The 19,478-nt window shown below is 42.8% G+C and overlaps 1 long non-coding RNA gene across 2 annotated transcripts in view; it reads right to left on the bottom strand.

Moving 5' to 3' along the window:
• Nucleotides 1-2,799: 2,799 nt before the first annotated feature.
• LOC121816911 (uncharacterized) overlaps nt 2,800-19,478 on the bottom strand; it is a 47,901-nt gene continuing 31,222 nt past the window's right edge. For both annotated transcript variants that reach the window (XR_009596979.1, XR_006056623.2), the window contains exon 4: nt 2,800-17,555. This is a non-coding gene — a long non-coding RNA (uncharacterized LOC121816911). The remainder of the gene's footprint in view (nt 17,556-19,478) is intronic.

Below are 19,478 nucleotides of genomic sequence, written 5' to 3'. Positions count from 1 at the left end.
AGGTGAGAACCTGCAAATCAGTCTTCAGAAGCAATAACTTATTTCATCCAGGTATTAGGTCAGCCCTCAGCACTCAGAGGAAAGAGGTCTAACCCAGTAAGTCACTGGATGAGTGACAATAGGCTGCAGTAACAAACGAGCCCTGACCCAGTCTCTGGGAGTGCCCGCCACGTTCACTTACTAGGCTAGCTAAGTGGAATGGCAAATCCAGATGGCAGCTAAAAGGAGAGCCAGTGAGAGCAGCTGTGGTCACCTCAAGTCGGGAAGGATTCAATTTGTGACTTTTTAAGTAATAATATTGCTAAGAAAAATAACCAGCGTTCATAATCAGAGAGAAAATCTCTTGATGGTAGCTGGCTAGTGTAATGTTAGTGGCTAAGCTTCGGTTAAGTGTGTCAGAGATTAAATGTGAGTGAACAGGATAGCATTTAATACTTTTGCTTCATGTTATTTCTAAAATATTTAAAATTTATCCCCTATAAGTAAATACTGTCTCTTGACAGTCTTTTGCCAACATATGTATGTGTGGGCAAGTCGCTCAGTCATGTCCAACTCTTTACAGCCCCATGGACTGTAGCCCACCAGATTCCTCTGTTCATGGGATTCTCCAGGCCAGAATACTGGAGTGGGGAGCCATTTGCTTCTTCAGGGGATCTTCCCAGCCTAGGGATCAAACCTAGGTCCCCTGCATTGCAGGAGGATTCTTTACCATCTGAGCCACCAGGGAAGCCCTTTCCAACATATATATGTTGGAATATATTATATATTCCATATAATATATATTATATATTTCTAATATATAATAAGTATCCAATATAGATATTTATTATATGTATCTATAGATACTTATTTAATCATGAGAAACTCTGGACTGGAAGAAACACAAGCTGGAACCAAGACTGCCGGGAGAAATATCAATAACCTCAGATATGTAGATGACACCACCCTCGTGGCAGAAAGTGAAGAGGAGCTAAAAGCCTCCTGATGAAAGTGAAAGTGGAGAGTGAAAAAGTCAGCTTAAAGCTCAACATTCAGAAAACGAAGATCATGGCATCCAGTCTCATCACTTCGTGGGAAATAGATGGGGAAACAGTGGAAACAGTGACAGACTTTATTTTGGGGGCTCCAAAATCACTGCAGATGCTGACTGCAGCCATGAAATTAAAAGACGCTTACTCCTTGGAAAGAAAGTTATGGTCAACCTAGATAGCACATTCAAAAGCAGAGACATTACTCTGCCAGCAAATGTCCGTCTGGTCAAGGCCATGGTTTTTCCAGTGGTCATGTATGGATGTGAGAGTTGGACTGTGAAGAAGGCTGAGCGCCGAAGAATTGATGCTTTTGCAGTGTGGTGTTGGAGAAGACTCTTGAGAGTCCCTTGGACTGCAAGGAGATCCAACCAGTCCATTCTGAAGGAGATCAGCCCTGGGATTTCTTTGGAAGGAATGACGCTAAAGCTGAAACTCCAGTACTTTGGCCACCTCATGTGAAGAGCTGACTCATTGGATAAGACTCTGATGCTGGGAGGGATTGGGGGCCGGAGGAGAAGGGGACGACCGAGGATGAGATGGCTGGATGGCATCACCGACTCAATGGACATGAGTCTGAGTGAACTCCGGGAGATGGTGATGGACAGGGAGGCCTGGCATGCTGCGATTCATGGGGTCGCAAAGAGTTGGACACAACTGAGCGACTGAACTGAACTAAACTGATAGATACTTATTATAGATACTTATTATACATGAGATGAATGATAGGTGTTCATGCTATGAAATAAGATATAGGTTTCTTCTTCTTCACACAAGGAACAGGCAAAAAACAAAAAACAAACAACAATACTATGCCCTGGGATGCTCTTCTCCTCTGTAGTCTGGGTTTTCGTGGGCCAAGAAAACCAAAGTAAAAACTGGACAAGTTAGCCAGTAAGGACGTTAACAACACTGACCATATAGTGACACCATCAGTAATGTGAATCAGAGCACAAAGCTGGACCCTGCGTTAGAAGAAGAGCGATCTCTAAATGGAATACATTAAGGTTTTGAGAAATCTCACGGCATTCTCTCACCTTGTCAAAGCAAAATTTGTCCATCAGCACGGAGCTGAGCCCCCGCCTTCCCTTCAGAGTCTCATAGACAGAAACCCAGGAGCAGGGGGACAGCCCTTCCAAGGCCTGGCGCCAGCTGGGGACCGTGGCCAGCTGTTTCTGGAGGAAGAGGGGTGGGGTGCTCCCCAGCACGTGCCCCCGGTCGGTTCCCAGCTGCCTCCCGACCGGCCCGCGGCCCCCTTTCACAGAGCAGGGCAGAGTGCGGTGTGGAATTAGCCCTCCCATGGGACAGCACCAGGCCCCGGCTCCTGGACGCCTGCCCTTGTCCCCCTCAGTGAACAGTTCTCACAGGGATTAGTCTGCCTTCTCAGAGCTGAGCGTGCGCGTCCCTCCCCTCTCTCCGTGCCACCCGTGAACATTGTCAGCCCTGCAGCCACAGGACTGCCTCCTGGCCCACCTGGCCCCGCAGCTCCCTGTGGCGCTTCCTGGCAGAAAAGAGGTGACAGAAACCGGAGCACAGAGCCCCATGCTGGGTTCTGGGGGCTGGGTCGTGTGGCACGGCCCTGGGCCCTTCTCTCCGTTTGTCCCTGGTCCGGGCCATCACTAAAGGCTCTGCCTCCAGCCTCCGTGACATGGTGGGAAGGGTGCTTCCTGCTGACCAGACACATGGACTGCAGGGAAGGAGCCATCGTTATCCTCCTAGGCTGGGGGATGCACGCATTAGAACTGGTCATGAGAAAGAAATGCAAAGATGATTACAGTGGACAGTTACAAGAATTTTTGTTTTTATTTGAACGCAGGGGATGACATTGGAAAGGCTCTGGGATGCAGCAAGTACATAGCTTTTAATTAGCTGGATGGCACGGCCATTGCGTAGCCAGGAAGACAGGTAAATGTAGCACTTAATGCGTCTTTATTTCTTTACAGGTCAGTAAACTAGAGAGACGGGATCTAGCACTGTGGTTTTCTCCTTTTAATTGAGCTCTTGTTTAGATACGTGTGTGTGCTCCCAAGTTTAAACTTTCAGGGTTATATAACCATTCCCCTTGGCTTATAATCAAGCTTTCAGATTAGCTGGAGGTGCCCTGGAGATGGGGAACTTGGCATGGGGTGATGCACGTGACCCTGTCAGGCTTCCTGGTCACCCCCTGGAAAGGTGTTTGCTTGCAGGTCACAGAAGAAAGCTGCTGGCAGGTGGGTTCTAGTGCCCATTTTTGAGGCACTGGGTCAATACTTTGAGCAGTTCGAGTTCTCAAAACTGTAATCACGAAAGATGGAAATTTCATCACACTTTGCCCTTTGAAAACATCCCAGGTATTCAGTACGTCACTGAAATGTCTATACTAGCAGGAGCTACTTGAGAAAAAGTCAAGTTTTCCAGTTATTTAATTCTTCTTTCAGTGGTGTGCTCAGTCCTGAATAGGAACTGTACGGATCTTGGAAGCATCACCCTGTGCAGCCCAAATCCTAAATGTTTCCTTTCTTCTCTTGCTTGCTAGGAGTTACCGTCTCCCAGCTGTCGATTAACATAGAAATTATGACTATTTCTGAATGGGTAGTAAACATGATGGCAGAGAGATTGCAGATAGGACTCAACATTTCAAACTTCATTTGGTGGGATGCCCTATCTGTCATTGGTAGGACATATAGCTCCCCTAAAATCCGAACCAGCCCGTCACTGCCTGGCCTCCGCAGGCCACCAGGGTTTGCAGATCACGATTAAGGGCACTGAGCTCTTAGATCCCTAGTGAAAGGCCTATAGAAATGCAAATCTCCCAGCTACCCCTCAACTCGCCGGAACATAGAAAAAGCAAGTGGGGCCTAGGGAACCTCCCGGCACTATTTCCTGCTCCAGAGGAGGCTGGGGAAGAGGCCCAGCCGCCAGCTGCTGGCAGAAGGCATGCATTTCAGCACAAGCAAGGCAGCTTGATCTTTGCAATGTGCTTGGTGCAGAGAAGGCCTTCCAGCGCCAGTCACCGTGAATCAAGCAGAGATGTGACTCTCCAAAGAGCCCCTCCAGCCTCTAGTTCTGTCTGATTTGCAGTTTCAGGGGGAGGTTAGTGGGACAAGTGGGGAAACGGACAAGCAGCCCAAGAATGTCAAAGTGGCGCCTGTGACCAAGACAGGCCAGATTAGTGTCCCTTGACCTTTTACTTTTCAAAAGAGAATAGCATAGTTTTTCTTATCATTGCAAATACTGCGTTACTCACTGAACAAATTCAAACATTGAGAGAACTATTCAAAACGAAAGCTGAACTCTTATCACCCTGAGATAACAGCTGTTACAATTTGGTGACCATTTTTCTGATAACTTTGTGTGTGTTTGTACACCTAGAAATAAATTTACTTATGGGGATAATATGCTTGTTTTTATGTAACTGCCTTTTTTAGTGATCAACAATAAATATGACTGTTTATCAAGACTACTCAATAGAGTTGTCCCTTGATTCTAAGACACTCCTGCCCTCAGGATACCAAAATCCCCCAATGCTCAAGTTCCTTATATAGAACCTTGTAGATTTTGCGTATAACTTAAGTACATCTTCCCATATACTTTTAAGTATCTCTAGATTACTTATAATGGGCTTCCCAGGTGGCACAGTGGTGAAGAATCCGCCCGCCAGCGCAGGAGACGCAGGACACACGAGGCGCAGGTCTGACCCCTGGTTTGGGCAGATCCCCTGGAGAAGTAAATGACAGCCCGCTCCAGTGTTCTTGCCTGGGGAATCCCAAGGACAGAGGAGCCTGGTGAGCTTCAGCCCATGGGGTCGTGAAGAGTCGGACATGACTGAGCCCGCAGCACACGCAAACAGGGATTACTTTTACTACCCAATGCAACGTAAATGCTATGTAAACAGTTCCTGGTTCATGCAAGTTCAAGTTTTGCTCTTTGGAACTTTTTGAGACTGTTTTTCCTGAGTATTTTTTATCCCAGATGATTGACTCTGTGGATGTGGAACCCGTGGATATGGAGGGCTGACTGTATTCCACTGTACGCTGTATCAGGATTTATTAGCCAACAACAATTTGACATACACTTCGTTTTCTTCTAGTGTTTCAATATTATATGTTACACTGCCATGGACATCTTTTGGGTATTTGGCTGATTATTTACTAAAAGGTGAATTTCTAGAAATTATTTTACTGGATCAAAGGGAAAGTTTATATCAAAGTTTGATACAGTTTATTACTCTGCCCTGCAGTTTAGAATCTCATCAGAATACAATGGTGCCCATTTCCTCATACACTTACCAACAGCAGGCTCTGAGATACTTTTTAAACTTTGCCAATCTGATGAACCCATGTATATATATGTATATATATATATGAATATATAAAATAGCATTTCTTTCCTAACTTATGATACTGAATACATTTTTATGTGTTTACTGCCCACTTGCTTTTTGTTGTTAATGAAATAGCTCCCAATGTCCTTTTTAAAATGAAATAGCTCCCCATGTTCATTTTTCTGAAAGGTTATTATTACTTTTTTTTTAATTGTAAAAACTCGATGTCTTAGAAATTTGCTGTCATATGTTTTTAGAATGTTTTAGAAAGACAGAATAATTTGTCTTTTGGTTTTGGTAGTTACAGAAGCTGTTTTTAATGAGGTAAACTTTACTAATATTTTGAAGAACCGATTTAAAATATTATAACCATGATTTGATTGCTATTACAGTATGTGTATGGTTCCTAATAAAAACATAAATCTTTGTTCCACCGAAAGTTCTTCTCTTATGTCATTTTGTTCTTTTAAGTAAGGATCTAGTTCCTTGACACACAAATGAGTTGCCGATTGCTTCCATATCATTTACAAATGATTCATCTTTTCCCTTTTTGATTTGAAATGCCTTCTTTATTATATACTAAATTTTCGTTTATTGCATGGGACTGTTTTTAGACTTTATCTCCTTCCATATATTTAATTATCTACTTATGTGCCAGTAGCCACATTGTTTTAATAGTTTTATAGTATATTTTGATATTAGGTAAATACCCAGTCATTATCCATCCTTTTCCCCTCAAATCTTTGACTATTCTTAGGTCTTCTGCTTTGACTTATTTTTAAAGTAACTTTTGTTGTTGATTTGATCCGAGCATCTAGAAAGGTGCCCAAGGCAAAGTATGTAATCTGATTGACTCTCAAGAGTGAAAACATTCATGTTCTTACTACCCAGATGTGGGAACAGAGCACCCCAGAACCCCCAAATCTCCCCTTGTGACTTCTAGTCACTAGTCGCTCACCAAAGGCAACCACTGTGTTGATCTCAATCACCACCTGCATTTCACTTTTCTCTTAAAAAATTTTAAACTGTGGTAAAATACACGTAGCATGTAATTTACCATTTTAGCCATTTTAAAGTATACAGTTCACTAATGTTAATGCTCAGAATCACATTATTGTGCAATCAATCTCCACAACTTTTTCATCTTTTAAAATTAAACCTCTATACCCATTAAACCATAGCTCTCCATTTTCTGCCCCCCCACCCCCAGTCCCTGGCAACCACCTGTTCTACTTCCTGTCTCTGTGAATTTGACTACCCGAGGTACCTCATGTAAGTGGAATCATACATATTTGTATTATTTACTAGCTTATTTCACTTAGCATAATGTCTTCAAGATTTGGCCTTATGTCAGATTTAGCACATGTCAGAGTTTCCTTCCCTTATCCTGCTGAATAATATCCCACTCTACGTATATGCCACAGTTTGTTTATCATTCTTCTGTTGATGAACTCTTGGGTTGCCGCCACTTACTATTGCAAATAATACTGCTATGAACATGGGTATACACATATTTCTTTGACACCTTGCTTTAAATTCTCCCAGAGGTGGGATTGCTACATCATATAGTAATCAGTTCAGTTCAGTTCAGTTGCTCAGTCACGTCTGACTCTTTGCAACCCCATGGACTGCAGCATGCCAGGCTTCCCTGTCCATCACCAACTCCTGGAGCTTGCTCAAACTCATATCCATCGAGTTGGTGATGCCATCCAACCATCCCATCCTCTATCATCGCCTTCTCCTCCTACCTTCAGTCTTTGCCAACATCAGGGTCTTTTCCAGTGAGTCAGTTCTTTGCATCAAGTAGCCAAAATATTGGAGCTCCAGCTTCAATGTCAGTCCTTCCAATGAATATTCAAGACTGATTTCCTTTAGAATTGATTGGTTTGACCTCCTTGCAGTCCAAGGGACTCTCAAGAGTCTTCTCCAGCACCACAGTTCAAAAGCATCAATTCTTTAACACAGCTTTCTTTATGGTCCAACTCTCACATCCATACACGACTACTGGAAAAACCATAACTTTGACTAGATGGACCTTTGTTGGCAAAATAACATCTCTGCTCTTTAATATGCTGTGAAGTTTTGTCATAGCTTTTCTTCCAAGGAGCATATAGCAATACAATTTTCAATTTTTTGAAGACCCACCACCACATTTCCCATAGTGACTGCGTTATCTTTCCACCCACCAAGAGTGAATGAGAGGTCTAAATTTCTTCACGTCTTCTCCAACACCTGTATTTTTCTGCCTTTTTTTTTTTAAATATAGCAGTCACCTTAATGGCTGTTAGGTGGTTGCCTTTGTTTTGAACTTTACATAAATTGAATCATTAAATACACATCATTTTGTGTCTGACTTCTTGTTGTATTTTTGTAATATTATTTTTGTATCATCCATGTTATTGCATTGAACAATATTTAATTAATTTTCCAAGATTTATAATATCCTATAGTTTATCCAGTCTAATGTTGAGGGACTTTGAATTGTTTTTATTTGCTTATTACTATGACTACTACTGCCATGAAACTTTTAATGGTTTTATACGCACGCATGTATGTATGGCTGTTACATATATACCTAGGAGTGGAATTTCTGGGTCATAATGTATCCACGTATTCAGCTTTAGTAGATGCTGCCAGTTTTCTGAAGTCGTACTGATTTGCACACCTGCTAACAGTGTATGAGGTCTCTCTAGCTGCTCCAGATCCTCACTGACACTTAGTTGTTTAACCTAACCATTCTGGTGAGTAAAAAGGAGTATCTAATTATAGTTTAAATTTGCATTCCCCTGATGAATAATGAGGTTAACCAACTTTTCAGATGTGCATTAGCCATTTGGATATTCTCTTGTGATATGCGTGCTAAGTCCTTTGTCCATTTTGCTGTAGCATTTTCTTCATTTTTTTCCCCCCTCAGTAACTTAAAGGATTTCTTCATTCATTCTGAATGAACCCTTTGTTAAAAATGTATATTGCATTTCTGTTTTCAGTCTGTGGCTTGCCTTTTTACTCCTTCAAATGGTATCTTTCGATGAACAGAAGTTCTTTATTTTCATGTACTCTAATTTATCTATGGCTAGTGACTTTCATATCTTATTTAAGAAATTTTAGCATATCTTAATAGCACAAAAATATTCTCTTGTGTTATCTTCTAAAATTATAATTGTTTTAGTTTTCACATTTAGGTCCACAGTCCAGCTGGGCTCTTGTTTTGTGGGTTTTTTAATCATGTGAGATAGAGATTAAGAAGGGGTTTTTTCCATAAGGATATCCATTGACCCAGAATCACTTATTAAAAAGATGGTTCCCCCCCACTGTACTACAGTACAATCTTTGTTATAAACGAAGTGTTGGTTTGTTTCTAGCTCCTCTATTCTGTCCATTGATCTGTTGTTTTTTCCTCTTTTTTTTTTTTCTTTCTCATGCCAGTGCCACACTGTCTTAATTAGCATTATAATTTGTGTTATCAGGGTGAGGTTTTCAGCTTTGCTCTTCTTCAAGATTGTTCTGGCTATTCTTGGCCTTTGGCCCTTTGTATTTCCACATATAATTTAAATTCTTGTCAAATTCCATGTCTTAAAAAAAAATTCCAGAATATTTTTGAGGTTTATATTGAATCTATGGATTTCAGGGAAATTGATATCTTTACAATATTATGTGCTCCAATCCACAAACATGGCATAGCCCTCCATTTATCTAGATTTTATTTGCTGTCTCTAAATAATGTTTATAGTTTCTATATAAACATCTTGCACACCTTTTGTTAGAATTATTTCCAATAATTTGACGTTTTTGATTCTATTTAAATGAGATGAAGTTTTAAATTTAATTTTCTAATTATTTATAGCAGATATTTAGAAATATAATTCATTTTGTGTATTAACCTTGTTTCCAATAGATTTGCTTAATTTATTTATTAATTTGGGAACTTGATCTATAGATCTGGATAGATCACTAATCTTCTTTACTCTTCAGATATTATCTTCTAAGCTACTCCTTTACAGATGACACATTTTTCCCTAAAAATGACTCTAACTGCATTCCATGTGTTTTATTATGTAACATCTTCATCATCATTGAGCTGAAGTGTTTTCCAGTTCCACTGAGACTGCCTCTTGGAATATGGTCATACTGAGGAACTGTCTATATTCTGTTGCTGATCCTTTGCTCTATTCACTTTGTTTCTGAGCATTCCTGAAGAAAGTCACTAAATCATACTACCTGGGTCATCTGTAAGTCCTTGCAGCGAATTTTAGATCTCATTCTAACTTGGATAACACTTTAGCCATTTCTTTTCAACTTGCTCATATTCTGCATTACTGCTATTTCCCGTCTTTTCCAATGTTCAGCCCTATTCCTGCCTCCTCATTATAGCTGCCGACCTAGATCTCTGAATGTATTAAGGTTTGAATTAATTGATGTCTCCACCTCAAGACTAGTCTGTCTTATCTGTCTTTTCCTTTTCCTCCTTTACTCCTGACTCAGAAGAAGGCACGTCTCTCCTCTTTAGTCAAAGAATCTCTGACAAAATCTTAACTCAACTGACTCCTCCTAAGCCTTGAAGTGAAGTTAGTCGCTCAGCCATGTCCAGCTCTTTGTGACCGCATGGACTGTAGCCCGCCAGGCTCCTCTATCCGTAGGATTTTCCAGTCAAGAATACTGGAGTGGGCTGCCATTCTCTTCTCCAAGGGATCTTCCCAACCCAGGGATAGAACCCGAGTTTCCCCATTGCAGGCAGATTCTGTACCACTGAACCACCAGGGAAGCCCTTCTAAGCCTTGCCTACCAATAATTACTCTTCTTTTCCTGAATCTCTTCATCTCCTCTGGTTTCCTATTTTTTGTCATTGAATTCACTCAGATCTCCCCATCCCAAAACAAACAGTTCTTGCTTCAATCCTGTTGCCTCCAATGGCTCCTACTTCTGAAAGCGGTCAGAATGCCACACTGTTCAAAAAATCCTGTCTCAGCCTCCTCAGCACTGATTCACTCCTTGCAGTTCAGCTTCTGTGGTCATCACTCGACAGAAACTCCTTTTAAGAGCCTCCTTTGACCTAAATCCTAAGTCCAGTGGCCTCACCCCAGTGCTCATCTCCTTTTCCTTCTCTGTAACGTGATCAAGTGCTTCTTGATTCTTTTCGGCTTCTCTGACATTTTTTCCTGCGTCTCCTATTTCTCGGACAGATCCGTCCATGTCCCTTGCATTCTCCTTCCGTCCTCTACAGATGTTCCCCATATCTCTGTTCTAAGCTATCTCCTTCTTTCCTTCTTTCCCCCTTTCACCGTCCCATTCACATTCATAACTTTTTAAATTACCTTAAGATGACTTCCCCCCAATTTATTTCCAGTTCCATTTTTACTCTTGACTTTTAATTCCTGCTCCTTACTGAATGTTTGTCCCTGGATGACCTACCAACCCCTCAAATTCAGCATGTCCAAAATAAGATAATTTCTTCCCAAATCTTTTTCTTGACTATCTCCTCTCTGTTAAAGGTACCAAGAAGCTCCTAGTAACTCAGAAATAAAATTCTATAGTCATCACTGGCTCCTTCATCTTCTTGTTCCATCCTCCAACAAATCAGACACGATGTTCTGTTACTTTTCAAAACGCCCCTTCCTTCCGTCATCACCCTCTAAGTTATTACTTTTGCAATAGCTTAATGTACTTTAATTCCTGTTCTACATCTTGTCTAGCTGGCTTGCTGCCACTAGACTAATGTTGCTTAATATATGCTGAATGAATAAATGAATAACTGAAGCACAGATTTAATTATGCTTCCTGGTGGTTACCTCCCTATTGTTGACTAAATGAAATTCAGACACCTTAACCTGAGTTCCAGACTCTTTGAATCTGGTTCTAGAATCTATCTCTATTTTTCCAGCTCTCAGTTCAGTTCAGTTCAGTTCAGTCACTCAGTCACGTCCGACTCTTTGCGACCCCATGGACTGTAGCATACCGGGCTTCCCTGTCCATCATCGAGTCGGTGATGCCATCCAACCAGCTCATCCTCCGTTGTCCCCTTCTCCTCCTGCCTTCAATCTTTCCCAGCATCAGCTCTAAATCTTTTCCAGCTGTAAATCTTTCATATCCTGTATGTTTCAGTCAAATATGCTATCATTTTTCAAGCTGTGTCCTGCAATACAATAGTACCCTTCAGGAGGTTAATACTTGTTTGTTGATTTTAAGTTCTTTGGTAATTAAATGTAACCAATGTCAAAGAGATTTCCTGCACAATGCTCAAAGCCTTTACTATTCTAATATACACTGTTAATTTCCAATTGAGGGGGAAAGTATGTGCTATTTCTCAATGCTATTTGACCATGAACCCTATTTAAGGGACCATCACTTATCTCACTAGACACTAATGTTCCCAGGAACGCATTTTGACACAGGCTGATACAGATGCCCCTTTATTCCCCAAGCATACTCCCTTCCTAACATCATTCTCTCGGATTAGAATAGTGATTCTCACCAAAGTCGACTTTGCCCTCCAGGAGAAATGCAGCAGTGTCTACAGACATTTTGGTTGTCCCCACTGGGAGGGATATCCAGTGGAGAGAAACCAGAGATGCTCTTAAATGTCCTGCAAGGACAGGACAGCTCCAACAGCAAAGAATCACCCAGACTCAAAACGTGAATAGTGCCGAGGCTGAGAAACCCTGATCTGGAATAACCTCACTTTCGCCTCCCTGGGCCAGGGAAAGCTGTATCCATTTCTTCAAATCTAAGTTCAGTCGCTCAGTTGTGTCTGACTCTTTGCAACTCCTTGGACTGCAGCATGCCAGGCTTCCCTGTCCATCGGCAACTTTTTTAAAGTCTGGATCAAATACATTCTCTTCAATGAATACTTGATGTTACTGCCTAGGTTTTTCTCTCTTCTAACCATCCACAGCACTTTGTAACTTTTCCCCATATAGCATTTATCCAACTCTTCCCCATATTATACATATTTATGTACATTTAGAACATCTTATAGTAGACCTTAATGTTTTTCAGTATAGAGGCTATATTGTGATCGTTTTTTCCCTTTCTCCAAATAGCTGGCAGAGCAGCAACAGTCTGTTCTCACTTAAAAAGCAAAATGGGGACTTCTCTGGAGGTCGAGTGGTTAAGACTCCATGCTTCCACTGCAAGAGTGCAGGTTCAATCCCTGGTCGGGGACCTAAAATCTCACGTTAAAAAAAAGAAATAAAAAATGAAAATTAATCTCACTTCATTTCTGTCCCCTCCTAAGCTTAATTGTTCACCCGGTCTTGTCAGCATTTCCTTCACATTCCCCCACATCTTTCTTTTTCCTTCCATGTCCATTGCTACTGCCTGTTCACACTTTAAGGCTCCATGCCCTTATTTCAGTGACAGGGAGGGGAAAGGCTGTCACGGAGAGAGCTCGCTCTGAAGTCTGATTCTCCTTGAGTTGACCCCAGGCTCTGCCCTTTCCCACCAGTATCTATACCCAGGCGGAGTACTCGCCTTTTCCCAGGAACTGTGGCTCTTCCTGCCAGTGTGATTCTATCCACCTTGCAGAGTTTCTGTAAGCCTCAAAGACAAGTTCAGAAATGATCTGAAATATAGTGGGTGCTCAACAAGTGAACTCTCCTAGTCAGTCACTTCTGAAGGGTGCTTCCTACCTCCAGGCTCTGCTCCGAAGCCTTTTCTTTGATCCTCTATCACCACAACATCCAAGTTGCTGGGATTCAGAGCTCTGGAGATTGATTACCAATTTACTGAAAGAATCGTTAATGTTAGTCACTCAGTCGTGTCCAACTCTTTGTCACCCCGTGGACTGTAGCCCACCAGGCTCCTGTGTCCACGGAATTCTCCAGGCAAGAATGCTGGAGTGGGTTGCCATTTCCTTCTCCAGGGGCTCTTCCTGGCCCAGGGGGTTGAACCCAGGTCTCCCGCATTGCAGGCAGACTCTTTACCAACTGAGCCACCAGGGAGCTATTTTACTGAAAGAAACTTATCTTTAATTCCAAACCCTCAGCTTCTGACAGGTGGGTCCAGTCACTGCTTCAAAGCACCCTGAGCATTCTCAGCTCCACATACTGCTCTGGGGCTCTCTCTTGAAAACCACTCGTCCTCTTTATTCAGATCCTACTCATCCTTCCATCTCAGTTCACCTCTTCATTCTGCACAGTCTCTGTGACTCTGACTAACAAGGATCCTTTTCTTTTCTGAATATTCAGAGTCCTTACAGTCTTCCCTTAATGAATCAATTAATCTCCACTGCCTAATAGATTCTCATGTGGGGAACTTCTACGATTACCTGACTTTCTGTGTGTTCTCTTGCTTTCTTATTTTAGACTGTAAGTTGTTTGAGGACAATAGCAACATCTTACGATGTTGCCTTGCACACACTAGAAGGCTCCAAAAATATTCAGTCCAAAACAGTTGGTGTCCTCTTAACTCTGAGCAAAGAGTTGGACACGACTGAGCAACTTTCACCTCACTAGCTCTGACGATGCCTTAAAATGTCTCTTCTCTTAAACCTCATGGCCTCCTTTAGAGGGTTCCTTTGGTACAGGCCGAAATGGAAAGTGACACCGATTCCACAGGGGAGCCAGGAGAGGGAGGTCAGTGCACCCAGGCTCTGAGAAAATTCTTCTAAACAAGAATAAAGGCAATCAGACACTAACATCTTAATTAATAATTTTAATGGCTTATCCAAAATAATCCTCTTGATTTGGAAGGATTATGTTCCACTTGACAAAACTACCAACCCATGTGGAAAGATGTCTCATGTGCTGCTCTTGCAGTTACAACAGCGCCTGGTGGGACACAAGGGGTCATCCAGCAAAGTGATCCAGCCAAGGGCTCGGCTGGTGGGAGCCTCGTCCCCAGGCAAGCAAGACAGCCCCGCACCAGGCGCCAGCATCCTAAAACCAACAACAGTCTGGAAATAATCCCAAGTCTACAGAGAGGTTATCCAAATGGGTTCAGTGGTAAAGAACCTATCTGTCAATGCAGGAGACTTGAGTTTGATCCCTAGGTTGGGAAGATCCCTTGCAGAAGAGAATGGCAACCCACTCCACTATTCTTTCCTGGGAATCCCACGGATAGAGGAGGCTGGCGGGCTATAGTTCATGAGGTCACAGGAGAGCTGGATACAACCTAGCAACGCAGCAACAACAGCAATTCCCCCATATAGCATTTCATTCAGTTCAGCCGCTCAGTCATGTACGACTCTTTGTGACCCTGTGGACTGCAGCATGCCAGGCTTCCCTGTCCATTACCAACTCCTGGAGTTTGCTCAAATTCATGTCCATCGAGTCGGTGATGCCATCCAATCATCTCATCCTCTTTCATCCCCTTTTCCCCTTGCCTTTGATCTTTCCCAGCATTAGGGTCTTTTCCAAGGAATCAGTTCTTTGCATCAGGTGACCAAAGTACTGGAGTTTCAACTTCAGCATCAGTCCTTCCAGTGAATATTCAGGACTGATTTCCTTTAAGATTGACTGGTTGGATTTCCTTGCAGTCCAAGGGACTCTCAAAAGTCTTCCCCGACACCACAGTTCAAAAGTAACAATTCTTTGACGTTCAGCTTTCTTCTTAGTCTACTGGAGAAACTATAGCTTTGACTAGATGGACCTTTGTCAGCAAAATAATATCTCTGCTTTTTAATATGCTGTCTAGGTTGGTCATAGCTTTTCTTCCAAGGAGCAAGCGTCATTTAATTTCTTTTATTTTCACTAGATTTACCTTTCTGCCCTTTCTATTAACTGTGGTCATTCTCTATATTTTTTTTCTAAACTATTTGCAGAGAATACTTTAACGTGTATTTCATAATAATAATAATGCTGCTCTTGTGTATAAAATTCAACAGCAGAGTTATCAACTTCACTAAATTAAACATTGATAGGATTCTCTCACCTAATCAACCATTTATTCTCCAGTTTTGTGAATTGGTCCAGTTATGTTGTTTATAGCATTTGCCCTCCATTACAGGATGCAATCTAGAATCAGGGATTGCTTTTGGTTTTTATGTTGATTTATTCTCCTCTATTCTGAACTACATCCACAATTTTTCTTTATCTTTTATAATAGCAATGTGTTTAAGGAATACAGTTTCTATCCAAATAATAAAATGTTTGTAGGTCAAAGACCCTAAATATTCCACAAAAAAACTTGGAATAAATTAATTCAGGAAAGTTGCAGGATACAAAGTCAGCACACAAAACTCAGTTGTTTCTATACACTAACAGTGAATAATATGAAAAGGAAATTAAGAAAACAATCCCATTTACAATAGCATCCAAAAAGAATAAGATACTTAGAAGTAAACTTAACCAAGGAGGTTTTACCAAGGAGAAGGAAGGCACTGAAAACAACAAAACATTGTTTAGAGAAATTAGAGACACAAATAAATGGCAAAACTTTCAATACTCACGAAGGGTAAAATGTCTGTACTAGTCAAAGCAATCTACAGAGTCAGTAAAATCCCTATCAACACCTCAATGGTTTTTTGTTTTTTACAGAAAAAAAAAAAAAAACCCTTGAAATTCATGTGGAATCTCAAAGGACCCCAAATAGCCAAAAGAATCTTGAGAAAGAAAAATAAAGCTAATTTCTAAAAGCACATTACAAAACACAGTAATCAAACTATAAAGCACTGGCGTAAAGCCAGACATATAGACCAATGAAATAGAGTAGAAAGCCTAGAAATGGCCTATACACGGTCAGCTGGCCTTCCACAAGTGTACCATGGCTACACAATGGAGACAGACAGTATTCTGCAAAAAATGGTGTCAGGAAAACTGGATATTCACATTCAGAAGAATGAAGCTGGACCCTTACCTTACACCATACACATAAACGAACTCAAAATGAATTGTAGACCATATATAAGACCTGAAGTCATGAAACTCTTAAAAGAAAACATGGAGGGAAAGCTTCATGACATTGGATTTAGCAATGATTCCTTGGAAATGACACCAAAAGTAGAGGCAAAAAAATAGACAAATGGGACCACACCAAACTTTAGCACTTTTGCACTGCAAAGGAAAACAAACAATCAAAGCATGAAAGAGACAAGCTACAGAAGAGGAGAAAATATTTATAAACCAGTTATATATATAACTGGTAAATGGCTAATATCCAGAATATATAAAGAACTCATAAAATTCAACAATAAAAAACAAAACTTCAATTAAAAAATGAAAAAGACTTGAACAAACATTTCTACAAAGAAGATATACAAATGGTCAATAAGCATATGAAAAGGTGCTCAACAATATTAAACATAAGGGAAATGCAAATCAAAACCACAGTGAGATATCACCTCATACCATGAAGATGGTCACTATCAAAAAACAAACAAACAAAACAAAACCTAAACCCCCATACAGGCAGAAAGCAACAAATGTTGGAGAGGAGGTGGAGAAAAGGAAATTCTCACGCAGTGTTGGCGGGGATGTAAAATGATGAAGCCACTATGGAAAACAGATGGCGTTTCCTCAAAAAATTAAAAATAGAACTACCATATGATCCAGCAATCCCTCTTCTGCAGATCTAACCAAAAAACTGAAAACAGGATCCTGAAAAAATAGTTGCACGCCCACATCCATAGCAGCATTATCCACAATAGCCAAAATGCTGAGACAACTTAAATGTCCATCAACAGCCATGAATGGATAAAGAAAATGAAGTATATGCATATACGTACCATGGAACAGTATTCAGCCTTTAAAAGGAAGGAAATTCTGACACATGCTGGAGAACCGGCAAACTTTGAGGACGTTGTGCTACGTGAAATAAGCCAGTCACAAAAGGGCTGACACTGCATAATTCCATTCACATGAAGCATGCGAGGAGGTCAAACTCAGAAGCAGCCAGCAGAATGGCAGCTGCCAGGGGCTCTGAGCGGGGGAGCAGGAGAGGCCCCCTGTGATGAATACACACGACGAGTTCTAGAGACCTGTTACACAGTGCGCGTGTGGTTGACGCTGCTGCCCTGCGCACTTTAAAATGGTTAAAGGGGCAAATCTTACGTTAGTGTTTTCCACCACAGCTAAATGGCTAAACAACCAAAACAGTCGCCCTTTGGGGTTTGTCGGATGATTCCTCACGACTGGAATCTGTTTATGCGGGGAAGTTGTGTTCTCCTCAGGGCGTCCTGGAGGCATGTGGTGTCCACCTGGCTCTCAACGCCGATGTTAGTTTTACTGAAGACGTGGTCTTGTTTCTCCGCTGGGTGGTTACTCCGCCTTCCTTGGCAGCTGATAGGCAATCTGTGGGGAAATACTCCGAGATTGTGAAAACATGGCACTTCTCAGCAAAACTTCCCCTGAAGTTAGCATCCGTATATCCATCCTTGACTACCTAAGTTTTTATTATGATGCTTCAAAAATGATGCTTTTCCAACATGAGAACTTTTCATACATTTTCACCCATGAATTCTTTCACATTTATTGACCAGTACTTGACTTTCTGGGCTTCCCCATGGCTCAGCAGTAAAGAATCCCCCTGCAATGCAGGAGCCACAGGAAAAGCAAGTTTGATCCCTGGGTTGGAAAGGTTCCCTGGAGGAGGGCATGGCAACCCACTCCAGTATTCTTGCCTGGAGAATCCCATGGACGGAGGAGCCTGGTGGGCTATTCCGTGAGACCATAGGGTTGCAAAGAGTCAGGCATGACTGAAGCAACTTAGCACGCATGCACTTGGCTTCCTGCTGTGGTGAAAGCTCTTCCTTCTCATCCATTGACTCATTCATCCACTGATCTCTTTATTACTGGTGTGGATTCAGAGCCCTATTTTCTACTGCTACTGCTACTGCTAAGTCACTTCAGTCGTGTCCGATTCTGTGTGACCCCATAGAAGGCAGCCCACCAGGCTCCCCCGTCCCTGCGATTCTCCAGGCAAGAACACTGGAAATTCGCTACTGTCCTCCACTATTTTGCTGCTTAAATTGTTCCAGAATTGGCCACTGAGAGCCTCTGCCAGTTGCTGCTCCATCTTTGTGCCCCATCATTTTTACAGCCCTTGTTTACTTTCTAGCAACACAAAATGTTCAGCACCTTTTCAAATCCTGGGTAAAATTAAGAGAGAGGGAGGGGAAAAGGAAAGAAGAAGAAGAAAGTAGAATATCAGGGGAAGAGAGAGATGAGTGGGAGTGTAGCGGCAGACTCGGATCCACTGACCCCTCTGAGAGGCGGCCCGCCCCCCGCTTGTCCCAGAGAGCAGAGCCGGGCCCCCAGGAGACCAAGCAGACTCTGCTGCACCTTTGGAGGCAACAAACTTTGGATTTTGCTCATGGTTCTGTCAGGTGCAGATGAAGGAAACCAACCAGAGGAGAGAGAGAAAGACTGAGAATTTATTGGCTTATAAGCCTGAAAATAATGGGGTTTCAACACAGCTCTGTTCAGTTGCCAACCATGCTGGGTCGGGATGCTTGGGTGGATGCTGAAGACAGTTTCTCCCTGTCTGTCTCGTCTCCCTCCTTCTCTCTGTCCTGCCTGGCTTTAGCCCGTGTTGCTTTTATTCCTGGTCAGCCTCGACAGAAGCGCCCCCAGCCATGCTTGATAAACCCTGCTCACTCCGCAGCTCCCCCCGCCCAGGGTGACAGCAGTCCAGGAGGTCCCGAAGGCAGGCGCCCAAACCAGGCCCTGAGCCAGGCGGGCACTGCTCTCCCGGGCCAGTGCAGAGCTACCTGCTCCCCCTGGGGCCAGAAGGGTGGGCAGAGTCCCCCGAACCCGTGGGCTGAGCAGGGAGGGGAGGCGGCTCCCCAAAGACCTTGGTCAGACTTTTACCAACAGGGCGGAAAGAGGTGTTGGGAAGGGTGGCACAAAGAGTCACCATGTGGGGGGCAGGGGGCACTTGGTGCCCCGCTGTGACAGATGAACCACAGCCCCGCTTCCTTGCTGTGACCACCTCGATCCCTTGTGTGAACAAGGCCCCTGGCAAGAAAGACAACCTGGAACTCTCTCACCTCAGGACTGAGGCTTCCGTCCCCCCAGCTTGCTCCTGGCACCCTGTGCCTGCTAGCGGGCCCAGTGCCGCCCGCGGGGCCTCAGTCCCTGGGGCCCAGAGGAAGGGGACAGGCCCCAGCACGCCGCGGGGTCCTCTCCCCACCCCGACAGGCGTGTCTCATCGTTTCTTCCCAGCCCGGGCCCCACGGGGCAGTGTCAGTCACAGCAGCGTGTGATATCACTCCA

This window comes from Ovis aries, chromosome 17 (genome assembly GCF_016772045.2).
Source record: "Ovis aries strain OAR_USU_Benz2616 breed Rambouillet chromosome 17, ARS-UI_Ramb_v3.0, whole genome shotgun sequence".
In the NCBI taxonomy this organism is placed as follows: Eukaryota; Metazoa; Chordata; class Mammalia; order Artiodactyla; family Bovidae; genus Ovis; species Ovis aries.
The sequence above is the reverse complement of the archived record's forward strand: the minus strand, read 5'-3'. Positions and strand labels throughout refer to the sequence as shown.